Here is a 12958-nt window from a genome sequence, read left to right on the forward strand (position 1 = left end):
AGATTGAAGCGCCTAGAACCGCTCGGCCACATCGGCCGGCTAAAGAAGATCGACAGACAACTAATACAGTTGCTTTCATTACAAGCAAGGGCGGCGCACACACTCCGGCATGTTGCTTCATCGAGACAGTGATATACTTTTCGAGATACAATATCTGAAAATAACCAAACCACGCGAGGAGTTTTTTTTTTTTTAATAGTTACAAATTGGCGTTGTGATCGATGGACACCGTTCCACGTCACCTCGAGTGGGCACCCATCACCATCGAGCCAAGAGACAACATCGCCACATTATTTGGCGCCACAACGTGCGGAGGCCGACGCTACAACGACTGCAACGAGCGGGTCGACGCTTCGCGACTACGAGTAACACGAGCACATTTGCAGAGGGAGTGACACAACGCGTTGGAGAACTGAACCAGAGCAGGAGTTGGTCGAGAGAGCGACATCGGCTGCCGACAGTGACGTGAACGTGACTACAACAGCACGCAAGCAGGCGATAAATAGTAATCACTACTCAAAATAAGTGATTATCCAAGTACGGCAATTTTTTTGCTTTACCAAATTGATAACAGTAAGAATTTCATTGTGCTGGTGTCAAGTAGAGGTAAGATTAATATTGTGTGACGAGTGTGACCATAGCTAGTGTGGGTACTAGTAAAGAGTAGTTAATACGATTTAAATCATGTCAAGAAGAGGGAGAAGGTTGCGTAGCGATTTCGAGAAAATTGTCTAGGAATCCTGCGATGAATTAAGTGAAGTTTCAGACCATGAGGATACCAATAGAACGATTGTCAATGTGGGAGTAGAATCTTTTGCCGAGTCAGACAGAATTAACGTCCCTAGCGTATATGACACTGGGCTAGAAAGTAAGGAAAAGATAGCTGATGATAATACTTCCGATCCTAAGGATAAAGGTGTCAATGAATACATGACGACTATTGCACCAACGGCATCAGGAAATTTAGATGTCCTTAGTGCTATCTTAGCAAAATTGACTATGTTGGATGTTTAAAATGAAGTTCGCTGAACAGCAAGCGACTTTAAATGTTAAATTCTCTGACCTGGACCGTAAGTTAAGTGAACAGCAAGCGTCTATAGATGCTAAACTCATTGATCAACAACAGGCTTTAGAAATTAAGTTTGCCGAACAACAGGCTAATTTAATTGCGATTTGGGAGGCTAAACTAGCTGAACAACAGGCTAAAGTCGGTTATAAATTTAACAATCTGGAGTCAAGGTTAGCCAACAAAGAAAACGAGAATATTAGAATTATTGCTCGTGTAAATAAAATCAATGAAAATCTTAATACTCTTTCAAAACAATTTGGGGTTATGTCTGAAAACGTTAATGCCTTGGCCGAGAATAACATTTGTATCACGGAAAGAGGAGAGGGATTGACAGGTCGTATAATTGATTTGGAGAAAAATGCGTTGGGTAAAGTGGATACTTATATGTTAGAGCAAACTAAGAAACTGGACGAAGATCTATCCGAATGGATAGAGAACCAAACTGTAGAAATTAACGGAAATGTACGTTCGGCCATAGAGAGCGCGCAGAATCAAATTAATAGACAGGTGACCAACAATAATCAATTGATAGAGACTTTTGTTAATGAATTTCGTCAAATTAAGGATAAAATAGTTGACGAATGTATCAAGAATTGCAAATCAACAGTTGGTAACGCGCGATCTTCCGAGCATGTCATGAAGCGATTCCTGCTGCTGCTGCTGCTGTAGAACTCTGGCGACATCTGCCAGGTGTGGAGGCAGGGTAAGCAGCGTAGCTGCTGTTCCTGCGTGGACCTCTCTTTTGTATTTGGTTCCCTAACTTCTTGGATTGTCCTCAGGGAGCGCCTCTGATTAGGGAGGCGCTCTATGTGGCAACATCGACTCCGTGGGAATTTTACGGATTGTCTAGACGACGGCATAATACGTCTATGAAGTCTGGATTTTGTTCAATGAATTGGCTCGTTCTCTCCTTGGTGACGTTCTTTCCGAGCTCCAGGAATTTCTGGTATGCTGGATGCTGTTGCACTTCCGGACGCACTTTCCCAGCCGCTGCGCCCCGGGCTGAGACCACAAAGATGTGTTCCCAGTCCATGGGCGTGAAGACGGGGTGCTGGTTGATGATGGTCAGGTCCTTCCTCGATACCAGTCCTCTAAGGGCCTCGTTGTTCCTCACTGGTCCGTAAGGCTGGTGCGGGAGGGCCGGTTTCGTCCTGTCGGGTGGAGTAAATGGATAGGGGTTGTCCAGGTGCGGGCATGTCCCGTCGCGAAGAGACGCGGCGACCTTCTGCAGCACAGGCTGCACGCTGTACTCTGTAGGGAGCGGCAGGCATTCAGTCTCTGCCGCAGCAAGTGGGAGTGTCTCAGTGTGCGTCTCCTCGTCGTGTGCCCGCGGCTCGACCTCCCCGTCAGGAGGGAGAGCAGGCTGCTCCACTTCGATGTCCATGGGTGCCTCTACACCGCCCGTCACGTCAACTGGCGGCGCGGGTGGCTCCGTCTGGGTGGAGGCATCGACCGCCGCTGACCGACTCGCAGTGGAGCTGGCGGTGGGGGTAGGCGTCTTCCTGAGGACCCGCAGCTCCTCACGCAGCTGTTGCAGCTGGCGGTGAACAGCCACGAGTTCCTCCCTCATGGCGGCCCTCTCGGCCGCAAGGGCGGTGTGGAAGAGGGCCAGTGCGTCGTCCGTGGGTGGCGGCTTCGCGACGGCACGGTCCACCACCCCCGCGGGAACGGGGGGGGGGGGGGGGGACGTCTCGACGCCAGGTACCTCTGCAGGGCGTGGGGCGGCCATCTTCCTTCTGTAGCCCCGCACGTAGGCGCAGCTGCGCGAGTTTGCGGCGTGGGCACCGCCGCAATTCACGCACTTGGCAGCCGCGTCGCGGGGCTTGGTGCAGTTGCGTGTGTCGTGTGCCTCAGCACACTTCAGACACGCTAATGTGCCCCTGCACACTTTTGCAATGTGCCCCATCCTTTGGCACTTGAAGCATTGCTGCTCAGTGCGCTGTTTCTTCTTGTGGCGCCGTCTGCGTCCGCGATCCTTGCCGATCGCATCGACCAGGAGTTCCAGCGCGGCCGCAATCTTGCTGCCCTTCCTGCGTCCGGCCATGTCCGATCGTCAGTGTGTGGAGGTGCGTGCGCGCCGGCTTCTTCTGCTGCCTCGTGTGCAACGTGCCTGTGCGCTCCGTCCGCAGTCTCCCGCGCCCACTCGGCCGGATCGTATGAAGCGGAAACTGTCGACTTCTGTAAAAACTATGTTCCACTTTTAATGACGAAATGCATACTCTCCGAACGTAAGGATCATACTCCTCATCTGATTAGCTATTCGATTCCTACGGTGCACCTACAGACGTACTATGTTGCATTAGCGGGAATTTTCTCTCGCAGTTAGATTTCACGTTGTCGTGTATTTGTTCGTTTTCCTCTTTGGAATCGCTTCATTCCAAAGAGGAAAACGAACAAATACACGACAACGTGAAATCTAACTGCGAGAGAAAATTCCCGCGAATGCAACATAGTACGTCTGTAGGTGCACCGTAGGAAACGAATAGCTAATCAGATGAGGAGTATGATCCTTACGTTCGGAGAGGATGCATTTCGTCATTAAAAGTGGAACATAGTTTTTTTCAGAAGTCGACAGTTTCCCACAATTTCAAATGAAAAGAACAACATTAACCCCGGAGTGTTAATCAATTCTTTTAAAAGAATATTTCCCTGTAGCTGGACGGAATATGATAAATTACAGTTTATCTTGTCGAAGACTGTAGGAGAGGCAGCGTTATGGGCCGCTGCAGTTAGCGAGACCTGTAACACGTTTTCCGAATTTGAGAGACTATTTCTAGCTAAATATTGGTCTTCAAGTAAATAAGAGAAACTGCTATTTGAACAAAACGCGTTATTGGACAGAACCAATTTCGAGTAGAGGAGTTATTCGAACATTGAAATGTAGGTTACCTTTGAATATTTGAGAGAAATTAATTCATGTTCCCGATTCTGACGTTGAACAGTTCTTATCAGTGATTGATTCAATTGATATGCTTATGGAGGATGCAAAACAGTGGCATGATAACAACAACAATCATTATTATGCTAAGAACAACACTGGTAATAACACATGGAATAATGGCAATCAAATTAACAGTCACTCTGGAGAATTTAACCGAAATCACGCTAATTATAAGAACGGTAATGATCATTTGGATCGATCGCAAAAGAAAAATCAGAATTGGAACACGAATTTATCAGTAAACACTTCCGGGATAAGTTGCCGTGGTCGATCTGTAGAAATTCTTCTCCCTGACGTTTCGTTCTCAACTACGGAGAACATCTTCCGAGGTGAGTCGACGACTGGCTGCTAGGAGCTGGGGCTGCCGCTTATATGGAAATCGTAGAGGGCGCCACCACACGTCACGTGGCGTCGATGTGTGGCTATCTCTGGCTATCGTCTGTTCTCTCGATTGCAGGCAATGCAACGTCGACCGCCATATATTGTTCAATTTTAATCCTTCTTCTTTACGATTAAAATTGTATTGATGTTTGTGGATTTCAATTGCCTCTCTATACATACGTGTATAATAGTGCGACGTCCTCGCTAGCACGCTTGTCTCACCAAATTTTATTTCGTGATCTCCATCCTTAAAAACATGTTCCGCTACTGCCGATTTGTCGATATGTAACAAGCGACAGTTTCTTTTGTGCTCCGTCAACCGTGTATTGATGCTTCTTTTTGTAGTTCCTATGTAAACCCTGCCACAACTACACGGAGTTTTATATACCTCTGGGGTGGCTAGGGGGTGACGCCTGATAAAGACGCCGGCCGTGAAAGCCTACATGGGATGATTGGAACACGAATTATCAATATTCAAAAGGGAATCTTGTGGGAAACAATAACAAAGTGCTTGTAGCGGGAGGTTTTCAACGAGTTAATGTTGTAAACACTAACAGAAAGAGAAAGTATTGGGGGCGGCAGTCATTGAACCCTCAATATTGTGATGAAGTCAGTAGGAACACTTGCGCTCCTATAAATCCACCGAATAAATCAAATTGGGGAAACTGTCCGAGGCACAGTGTAAGTTGGGGAAATTCAAACACTACAAGTGTATATTCCGGGTCCAATAGACCCATACCTTTGTCAGATGGAAGAGGTGTAGTTATGGATAATTCGTATCCACAAACGGGAAACGAAATTCATATAGATGAAGTACGTGAAGAGCCGAGGGACCGAAAGGATGGACGGTCAAACTAATGCCAGTCATTTTAGGCCTTCTTCGGGTGGCTGGTATTGAGGAGGGAGGCCAACGTCGCGAGTTAGTAAATATACAGGACTATAATAAGGAAGTTGATATTCTTGAGGACGTCCGCAGCTCGTGGTCGTGCGGTAGCGTTCTCGCTTCACGCGCCCGGGTTCCCGGGTTAGATTCCCGGAGGGGTCAGGGATTTTCTTTGCCTCGTGATGACTGGGTGTTGTGTGATGTCCTTATGTTAGTTAGGTTTAAGTAGTTCTAAGTTCTTGGGGACTGATTACCATAGATGTTAAGTCCCATAGTGCTCAGAGCCATTTGACCCACTTTTTGAGGATCTCATGTTCGAACCGAAACAGGAAACAAATGAGAGTGAATATATTTTGCAAGCAACTGTCGAAGTAAAAATTAATGACGTATCGATTAACGTGCTAACAGACACAGGAGCGACAGTTAGTGTGATGACGATCAGTTGTCTAAATATGGTTAGTAAACAACGAAAGTTACTCACCTTACCGGTAACGGGCCGCCCGGTGTCAGGGGTGTTTAGCGCAAAAGCGTAGCGCATTGTTAAACACATACGAGTGACGGTAGAACTACAAGGGATAGCCATTGAATGCACTTTCTTGGTAGTATCTCGAATGTCAACGCCGTGTATTTGGGGAATGGATTTATTTTGTCTGAGTACAGTGCAATGATAGATTTTGAGGAGGGTGTATGTACTCTCATAGTTAAAGCTAAACCATAGAGGGTAACTTTATTAAAAAGAAAGATTATTTTGGGAAAATATTGCCAAAATGTAACAGTTAACTGTCTAGCTGTAAATGCTTTGCATTTGAAAAGCATTGATTGTGTAGGACAGAATGATGCTGAGATAGATGTATCAAGCATCGTAGAAAAGGTACCGTACGCGAATAGGAATGTCTATCAATAGAACTACAACATGAGTTGAGAAAGGTCTTACAACAATATTTGTATGTATTTAATAAGAAATCAGGCGTCATTAAAGATTTTGAATATTGTATTCAAACGTATCCACACTCTACGTTATGTAAAACCACTTATTCAGTTCCCTGCTCAAAAAGAAAAGCCGTGGCAAAAGAAATAAAAAGATGATAGACTGGGAAATAATTGAGACATCAACTTCTGAATACTCAGGTCCATTATTAGCTGTGACTAAACCAAATGGTGATATTCTGCTAGTTCTTGACGATCGCGACATTTAAAAAATTATCAAACCGGTAAGAACTCTTCCTGAAAACTTAGAAGAGCTATTGCAGAAATTCCACGGGGTGAAATTTCTGTCCTCCCTCGACCTGCGAAGTTCCTACTGGCAAACTAAAATATCAAAGGAATCGAGAAACTATACAGCACTCAGTTTTCTGGGATGGAGTTACCAATTTAAGGTGATGCCGTTTGGTCTTACAATTAGCGATATGTTTTCATTACTGCTTTAGATACCGTGCTCGAACCCGATTTATTAGAACGTGTCACTGTATATGTAGACGATCTACTGATCGCCACAGAAATTTGGAGCGAACATATCGAATTAATTGATCATGTATTTAATGAATTTCTTAAGTACGGCGTCACGATGAACTTGACGAAATCCAAATTTGGAAGAAATCAAATAAAATTCTTAGCGCATATTGTAACTCCACCAGGGATTGTACCGAACCCTAAGAAGTTGGATGCCATTAAAAATTGTCCGTAGTCACAAAATAAAAAACAATTAAAGTCATTTTTAGATCTGACATCTTTCTTTAGAAAGTTTGTGCCGCACCAGTTATTAAATAAAGACTATTTGTAACGTCTGTTCACGAAAAATGTTCCATGGCAATGGACGGAAGCGTGTGGTTAAGCTTTCGATGATATTCGAAATGCTTTGATAAATGCTCCATTGCTACATCATCCCCAAATCAATAAAGACTTTTATGTAGCGACAGAAGCGGCTGAAACAGGATTAGGTGGTACACTATTCCAAATGGAAGATGAAAATAATGTAGAAACCATAAAAATTATCGCCTTTGCAAGTCGAACCTTACCAGGTTGCGAGAGATCGTACAGCACGACTGAGAGGGAAGTGCTGGCAATTGTCTGGCCCCTTAAAAAGTTGCGATATTTCGTATATGGGAAACGAATTATAATTAATTGTGACCATATGGCGGTAACGTTTTTAATAACAAGTCGGATGCTGCATGGCCGATAACACGTTGGGCATTGTTGCTACAGGAATATGACATAACACTTAAGCATGTCAAGGGAAGGGATAATGTCGTCGCTGACGCATTGTCAAGGTTACCAACTGAAAATGTAGATGAAGAAGAAAGGGTAACGGACCTTAAAGAATGATGTTCGGAATACTTCCGTATAGGAGAAAAGTGAAAGAAATATGTTCGCAAATAAGACAAATGGAACCATCAGATAATAAATGGAGAAAAATTAGAAATGAATTAAGAGCAGGAATTCATAGTAACGTTAATGACCATTACCTATTGCGAGCAGATGTATTATTTTATCGTAGAACCGAGAAGGATGAGAGGAAGATATGTATTCCCTCACAGTGCGTTGAGACATTATTATGGTTCACACATGCAAGATGGGGACATTTTGGAGCTCACAATCTACATCTACATCTACATTTATACTCCGCAAGCCACCCAACGGTGTGTGGCGGAGGGCACTTTACGTGCCACTGTCATTACCTCCCTTTCCTGTTCCAGTCGCGTATGGTTCGCGGGAAGAACGACTGTCTGAAAGCCTCCGTGCGCGCTCGAATCTCTCTAATTTTACATTCGTGATCTCCTCGGGAGGTATAAGTAGGGGCAAGCAATATATTCGATACCTCATCCAGAAACGCACCCTCTCGAAACCTGGCGAGCAGGCTACACCGCGATGCAGAGCGCCTCTCTTGCAGAGTCTGCCACTTGAGTTTGTTAAACATCTCCGTAACGCTATCACGGTTACCAAATAACCCTGTGACGAAACGCGCCGCTCTTCTTTGGATCTTTTCTATCTCCTCCGTCAACCCGATCTGGTACGGATCCCACACTGATGAGCAATACTCAAGTATAGGTCGAACGAGTGTTTTGTAAGCCATCTCCTTTGTTGATGGACTACATTTTCTAAGGACTCTCCCAATGAATCTCAGCCTGGTACCCGCCTTACCAACAATTAATTTTATATGACCATTCCACTTCAAATCGTTCCGCACGCATACTCCCAGATATTTTACAGAAGTAACTGCTACCAGTGTTTGTTCCGCTATCATATAATCATACAATAAAGGATCCTTCATTCTATGTATTCGCAATACATTACATTTGTCTATGTTAAGGGTCAGTTGCCACTCCCTGCACCAAGTGCCTATCCGCTGCAGATCTTCCTGCATTTCGCTACAATTTTCTAATGCTGCAACTTCTCTGTATACTACAGCATCATCCGCGAAAAGCCGCATGGAACTTACGACACTATCTACTAGGTCATTTATATATATTGTGAAAAGCAATGGTCCCATAACACTCCCCTGTGGCACGCCAGAGGTTACTTTAACGTCTGTAGACGTCTCTCCATTGATAACAACATGCTGTGTTCTGTTTGCTAAAAACTCTTCAATCCAGCCACACAGCTGGTCTGATAATCCGTAGGCTCTTACTTTGTTTATCAGGCGACAGTGTGGAACTGTATCGAACGCCTTCCGGAAGTCAAGAAAAACAGCATCTACCTGGGAGCCTGTATCTAATATTTTCTGGGTCTCATGAACAAATAAAGCGAGTTGGGTCTCACACGATCGCTGATTCCGGAATCCATGTTGATTCCTACATAGTAGATTCTGGGTTTCCAAAAACGACATGATACTCGAGCAAAAACATGTTCTAAAATTCTACAAGAGATCGACGTCAGAGATATAGGTCTATAGTTTTGCGCATCTGCTCGACGACCCTTCTTGAAGACTGGGACTACCCGTGCTCTTTTCCAATCATTTGGAACCTTCCGTTCCTCTAGAGACTTGCGGTACACGGCTGTTAGAAGGGGGGCAAGTTCCTTCGCGTACTCTGTGTAGAATCGAATTGGTATCCCGTCAGGTCCAGTGGATTTTCCTTTGTTGAGTGAATCCAGTTGCGTGATGAAATTATAACAACTGTGTTTTTATCCAAATTTATTAAGGAAAACTCAGGAGATACTCAATAGATGTAAAATTTATCAAAGAGCAAAGCCGGTTGACTATTGTATGAAAGGTGTATTACATCCCATTATACCAATGAAACCACTGAGCATCGTATCATGTGATTCGTGTGAGCCGTTTCCCTCAGCTAAGGGAAATTTTAGATATATATTCGCTATGTATGATTTATTCTTGTATGTATGATTCATTAACTAATGAGGAGGTGTTGAATAGGATTGGGGAGAAGAGATGTTCGTGGCACAACTTGACTAGAAGAAGGGATCGGTTGGTAGGACATGTGCTGAGGCATCAAGGGATCACAAATTTATCATTGGAGGGCAGCGTGGAGGGTAAAAATCGTAGAGGGAGACCAAGAGATGAATACACTAAACAGATTCAGAAGGATGGAGGTTGCAGTAGGTACTGGGAGATGAAGGATCTTGCACAGGATAGATTAGCATGGAGAGCTGCATCAAACCAGTCTCAGGACTGAAGACCACAACAAAAACATGATTTATTCACGAAGTATGTGAAACTTTACGCCTTGCGAACAACTAATGTAAAACCCATGCTGAGAAAGATTACGGATGATTATTTGGTGAATGTAGGAAAACCTGGACGGCTTATTTCAGATAACGCCTCATATTTACGAAGTAAAGCGTGGAAGGAAACAATGAAGGTATCTGGAATTCCTCATGTATTCAAAGCCCACTTTAATCCATCGGGAAACCCAATAGAAAGAGTCTTTAGAGATTTAAATAGATTTTTTGGAACTTATGTACCCAATAAACACCGTAGGTGGATCGAATTAATTGAAGATTTTGAAAAGGTATACAACGAATTACCCCATGTGTCAACTGGGTATTCACCAAATGAGATTCTATTTAATAAGCAAGAGAGTGATAATTGGCTTGGTAACCTAACACGTATGCAAAGTGAACCAAAAGATCTTGCTGAAATTATAAAAAAATGTATACTAGAACTTACAATATAAAGCAAGTATTCAGAAACGTCAAATTGACCAACAGCTACACTTAAGAGTTAATAATAAGGTTGGTGACAATTTTGTCTTGAAGAATCATCCAAAATCTTCAAGGATAAGAGAATTAAATCGAACATGTAGCAATTTGTGTAAAGGACCATATAGGATTGTTAAGATACCACATGAAAGAAACTACATGTTGGAGGATGAAGAAACCAAGAGGTTAAAAGGGGTGTACCCTCATGGAGAGTTAAGGAAATACTTTAGTTAATTAAAGGTTTAAATTTCAGGTATGCAAAATAGGAATAGTTATAAAGCAGAAAGATGTTGAAAGAAAGTTTGTAAATTTTTTTCTATGGAGAATTAGTGGACAATGAAGTTTTAAGGAGTTCTTGCAAAAAATAAGTTCAGTTTACTTAGGTAATTAAGAAAGATTACGAGCTACGAGTTCGTAACAATAACTATTTTGTGTTCATTGGAAATGTTTGTTAAGAAAAACAGTTAAGTGGACATTATGATGTTAATAATTTATGTTTTAATATTCTTATGGTAATATGCCTCTACATGTTGTTTGACAAACGAGGGATCAGTTTAAAAATAAGCACGCGAGCACAATGAAAAATCTTATCTTGGTCAATCGGGAATAGGGGAATTTATTCGAACAAAGTCACTTACTTTGAGGAAGGAGTAGATGAGACACGAATAAGTGTGAATAGGAAATAAATGAATGAACCAATAAGACTTGAAACCAGGGAAAAACTAACTAATCGGAACCATAGAACGGTAGTGGTGTGAGGAATGTTGTACGTGTTTATAAACTGATAGTACAAGTGTGAACGTGAATATAGATTAATTAGACCTATCACAAACGTTATTAATTAAATGATGAGACAATATGCAACGATGAACGTTCAGAACTGAAGTAACGATATATAATTTCATGTTATGCATCGAAAAGAGAATTGGTCTAAATATTTCAGCATACTCAACAGTGGTGGTGCGGACTATCTTAGGCTATATTGTGCTGAGGTGTTAGTGCAGTCTACCGGGAGCGCAGCCACTGGCCAACGAGAGTAACCAGAGGAGCACGCGTAATCGGATCGTACTCGCTACCATGTACGATCCGATGCTGTTGCAGCTTCAGCATGGTCGACAGAGGAGAAGGCACTGGCATCGAACCGGGCCATGTTTGCAGCTTTGCATGGTCTGGTGCAGGTGCAGCGACGGTGTGGCGTTGCGACGAAAAACAAAAGGTGACAGTGAAATCAAATTATGAAATATTTAAGAGACATGAACCCTAAGTTCATATAGATGTAAAAGAAGTACTGCAATGATTCGATTCTAGAACACATAATGACCACCCTTTTGTTGCAAAAGAAATAGCAAATTAATAGGAATGGTATATAAACACTAATAATCATCATAAAGAAAGGACTGAATGAAAGAATAACATAGATTCAAAACAGAAAATTTAAAGAAAGAATTCAACAATTATTATTTACGAAGGTTAAAGCCCAGGCCATAAATCAACCAAAGATAACATTTATCCTAGAAGCGAGATGTAGACGCATCGAGCTGTAAGTTCGCTGTGACTACAATGTAACTCGGCAATTGAGATGTTAACTTCACTTTTCTCTTGTACGCGGGCAACAGTAGTACGCTTGTTAAGCGCTGCTAGATTGTTTCAAAACTGATTTGAAGTTTAAAGTTTTACCATATAGACTGAAAATGTTAGTCAGAAGTCGGAGTAAAGTAGGATCATCTTTACTGTTAGACAAATAACGGAATTTTGACGTATGTGACAGAAAAGTGAATCGTGTGATTACCGATTTGTGATGAGACTTAGCCTTCGTGGTACTTAATAGTCACGAACATCAAAGGACACAGAAACAGACTGATCGCCGACATAAACTCGATTATTAGACTTGAGTAGGCCGCAACTAAACGCAATCACGAAGAAATTACAATTTCGCCGTGTTGTCAGAAGTTAACGTCAAAGTCAGAATTACTGATGTTAACATATGAAATTCCTTGAATGACATATCGGTGTGTGTGTGCTCAGCATACGGAAAGACAATAATTACGAAGAACAATAGACCGTAATTCAACTTTAATTCTCCGTGTCGATTACATCAGTTAAGGGACACAAAAAGTGTAATCACGAAATTAACTGATTATTCTGATAACATAAAGGTGCTAAGTTATTTAGTGACAACTCAAATGTAAACAGTAATAACCTTACACTAAAATTACGACGCATTATGAACATTGCTCAAGGGTATGTTATCACTGGAATTACGTTGTGTAGTTGTTGAACACACGACGTAGCGACGGAATAATAATCAACAACTTAATATCCTCGCAAAATTCATAATGTGGCCTCGGATTGGGTGATGCAATGATGATTCAAGACACTATTTTTTAACGTTTGAATAACCATTCTCAAACCGGGCATAAGAAATATAGTCAGCAAGTTCGCGTAAACTGAAGGGTCTGCACGAACACGCAAGGGACTTTTGGTTATTTCATATCAATGGAGGCATCGCGTTATCGAGTGATGCAGTCGC

The sequence above is a fragment of the Schistocerca americana genome, chromosome X (assembly GCF_021461395.2).
Source record: "Schistocerca americana isolate TAMUIC-IGC-003095 chromosome X, iqSchAmer2.1, whole genome shotgun sequence".
NCBI lineage: Eukaryota > Metazoa > Arthropoda > Insecta > Orthoptera > Acrididae > Schistocerca > Schistocerca americana.